This window comes from Phalaenopsis equestris, unplaced genomic scaffold (assembly GCF_001263595.1).
Source record: "Phalaenopsis equestris unplaced genomic scaffold, ASM126359v1 Scaffold000161, whole genome shotgun sequence".
Lineage (NCBI taxonomy): Eukaryota > Viridiplantae > Streptophyta > Magnoliopsida > Asparagales > Orchidaceae > Phalaenopsis > Phalaenopsis equestris.
Genome location: NW_018164603.1, coordinates 1 through 4,322, shown reverse-complemented (window position 1 = coordinate 4,322; position 4,322 = coordinate 1).

Genomic DNA, 4,322 nt, shown 5'->3' with positions numbered 1-4,322 from the left:
AATTTTTATTAGATTAAACAGTTTAGCATCAAATAAATATAAGCAGGAATGAAAATAAAAATAACATGCTTACATGAATTTTTATATCCTAAGTATACAAGTATAAAACTAAAAATAAGAGTAAAATCAATTTTTTTATCATTTTCATTCTAATTTAACATATAGAGATTCAATATACTTCTAAGTTGTGGGTATAAACATAAAAATAGACTAACACACTAACTTTGATATCACAGTCTCAATATAAAAACAAACACACTAACAAGATAAAAGAAAAATATAAAATAGAAAAATATAGGGTAGCAGTTTTCTAAGTTTAAAATTTTAAAACTAAAGTTAGCAAGATTTTCAACTTTTCAAAAGACATAGTATCAAGTTCAATCCTTAACTAACTAACTAACGTAGTTCTAAACACACAATAATAGTTACTACCCTAGCATTTTAAAACAAAGTACTAATAAAGCACAACATCACAATACAATTAAAAAATAAAAATTTCACACTCACACATCACAATGTCTAAACAAGTACACAAACATACATGTCTCAAGTCCAAAACATAAAAACACATCACATCACAAATCAACACACAGATGCAAATGTAGCAAGCCCATACCACATAGTTCATATCATATTACAATCACAAAAGTTAATCTCTCAGTTCTACTCCTCATCCTCTGAATCATCGCTATTCCAAACTTCTGCAAGCTCATAATCAGGGTATCTAGGATATGGAGGAAATTGCACCCCTTAGTTACCTGTAATGAGGCTCTCCAAAGATGAGTAAAAATTCTCTTCATAATCATTATTTCTCCTATTATACCTATCAGTATGATCTGCAAAACGCTTTAAATTTTGTACCCTATCAGCAGTATAGTTAATATTATCCATCATCCTCTGTAATAATTGACTTGGGTCTCATTAGACTCACCTCTAAAAGTAGAAGCACGTGAGATAGATGGTCTAGATGTAGAAGCAGCAGACATCTCTATTCCATAACTCCTAGAAAATCCTCCTCTCCAGCCAAAAATAGAATGTTCAGAATAAGTCTTCACATTCACTTTTGTTATGGGCTTTAGAGGCAACAGTATTTCCTCCAAGCTATAATATTTTACTCCAGCTTGCTCACATAAAGAAAAGATCAAGGAAGCAAATCCCAGACCTGCAGTAGTAACGACAGTGGCAGAACTGATGATAGTCCGATATATTAAAGCTCCAATGTTTATGAGCTTTCCTTCATGGATACAACAATTTAACGTCACTCTCTCTCTGGTAACTTCACTGAGATGATTTGTTGGTAGAAAACGAGAAGAAATAAAATAGTGTCATGCCTTTGAAGGTGCACTTAACTTTGATGTGGAGAAATTGACTCTCCTTTCATTAGTGATTTTCCAAAGTCCTCTTCCATCAGTCAAATAAGAAATAATCTCATCTAGCTTCGTCTTAGTCGAACTATAATTTGCATAAAAACATAAAGTATCTGGTGGCAAATGGTAGAACAAATTGATTACCTCAGGTGAAAAAAGTTCCAATTTTCCTCAAACCATGACTCTATCTTCTTCAGCCTCAGGGAGGTTTGCATAGAACTCCCTAACAACAAAAATAACTGCAACAATTGCAACAATAGAAAAATAACAGAAAATAACAGAATCGTTCCCACTGTCGGTGAACGATCAGATCTTCCACAGATCCACTTGGATTCTTAAAACAACGCTCTTGAATAAGCTTTTGTGATTGCAACACATCACTGTACCTATTCTGAGCCTTCAAACTAACAAACTTGCTCTAATCAAAAGGGATCTTTCCTTTACTCCTCTTCATTCTTGGAGCCATTCTACAAATTTATAAAATTTCAAAAATAACTTCAAAAATCAAGTCTAAACTACTAAACTAAACTTCCAAAAGCTTAAACTACACTTCCTATGCAACTTACATAGATTTTTCTTCATTTTTCACCATGAATAGTGAATTTTTGAATTTCTCCAAATGTACTCAAAATACATGGTGAAAATCCAAAATTTTTGCATAGAAGTAAAGCTCTTGCCTTAAGAAATCCGAATCTAGCAATTCTTTCTTGATTCCACCAAGAAATCTCCCCTTAATGGCTTTCCCTAGCTCTCTAACATCACGATTTCGAGAGGTTGAAGGTGACGGGAGGATAAAAATGGCGATTTTTAGCTCAAATTTTTACTTTTAACCATTCACGAACCAATTTTTGTGACTTGGCGCTTAAGCGTGGATAAGGGGCACTTAGGCGCCTGCCTCTCAGGTTAGTTCAAGCTTAAGCGCGATATGTGGAGCTTGGGCGCCAGTGCACAATTTTTGATATTTTTAAATTTAAGTAAAATGCACTATTTGTCTAAGTATACCACTCCCTAAATGGTCTTATAACACTTAAATGACTATTTTCATCTCCTATAACTCTCATCTCTCTCAAATTTTTCTTTATAACTCAATTCAATTCGAGGCTAAAAATAACACAAATTTTCACACAAACAAACATATATATATTCATTCACAAACAATAACAAGTACATATAACACTTAATTCTCACTCCAAATAGTCTCGGATGAGAAATTTTTTTGAATACAAAAACCTAACAAACATACACAATTAAACTCATAAAAAGTCATAAACACTAAAATATAAACACAATAACTCAAAACAAACAAACTCAAACATAGAGCTTAATTCCACTATTCATTTGATGGGACAAACTCTAGTCTTTCATTAGTCTCTCCTGGGGCATTAGGAATATAAAGTTGACAAAACGGGCGGTGGTGACGTGCTCTGATCTTATCTTCTTCAATCCATTTCTACTTAAGAAACATCTCCTTATCCTCTTCCTCTATATAACTAGTATGACTAAATTGCATTTTTAATTGCCATCCAATATGCTCAAGATGTGCTTGAATCTCAATTATCTTGGTCTCAAGTAAAGCCATGGTAGTCTCAATTTTGTTGATCTTTTCCGATATTCCTTTGATATTAACGGCTAAGAAACTGTTATATATCACTTGTGCACTTTGACTAATGAATCTCTTCCTCATGGTCTCTTCCTTCTTCTTCAAATCCATCTCCCATGAAGGCATTTTCTCTAAATCTCTCTTTCTCTTAGACTTTTAGGGCTAAAAATGATCTGGGGCAAAATTCCTTCACTAAATCCTTCTATTTATAGGCCTAAATCCTTCTAATAACTCCTAGACACATCTTGGAACTGCCTAGACACATTTTTACAGATCAATTGGCAGTTAAACCTTCTAAAATCTTAATTTAACACATGTTTTTTAACTGCCACGCTTAAGCGCCGATTAGCACTTAAGCGTCGGATTTTGCGCTTAAGCGCTAGTGTACATTTTTACACTAGTCAACTTAACGTCCAAATTCTCATTTTAACAAGTTTAGATCACTAAATAAAGTCTTAAAATCAATACTAACACATAATAGCTCAAAAATACTACCCCATTTTTTCTTAATCACACACATACGATAATCAAAGCAAAACACACTGATAACTATGAGTTGTCTCCCATAAAGCACTTGGTTTAACATCGTCAGCCCGATGTAACCAGTTCTTATTCTGATTGACCAACATCATTCCTTCATTAAATTTATGTTGATCCCTTATAAAATAAGGTTTCAGTCTATGACAAGTCACTTTAAACACTTTATCAGTCTTAAGATCTTTAATATTCACAGCTTCATATGGATAAACTTTCATCACAATAAATGATCCCATGAAATCTAATCCCCAAACAAAAATATTTCAAATTCTAACGCTAAAGCCGAAATCTGTTTAGTTGCTTTTTTTATTTCTTTATAACTTGGCTTTGAATGGTCCTTACCTTTATGTTGTAAGAATACAGGAATGTTAACTTAAATGATATGCATAAATGCATTAATGATGCTTCACCATTCAGTGGAGATTAATAACTCAGAGAGGAAACTGGAAGGTTCTTTTGTGGATATTTGCTTTGGCTGCTTTTCTAATGGTATACATCTTCGAATAATCAGATTCATTCCTTGTTTATATAAAAATGGATCATCCCAAAAATAAGTCTTAGCTTTAGAAATAAATTTTCTCTTCTGTTGGTATGTCATTCCATAGGGTATAATATCACTAACAATAAAGTTCACAATGTCAGCATACCACTAAACACGCCACTCATTAATAATGAATAATTTTTCACCTGGAAAATGTTCATTAATTTCTTTTTCAAAATAGAGTGGTTTTTCTAATTCAAGCTTGGACAAATGATCAAAAATTTGATTTTCAGTCCTCTTTCGATCTACTATTGTAAAATAAAATTCTTGCAAAAGA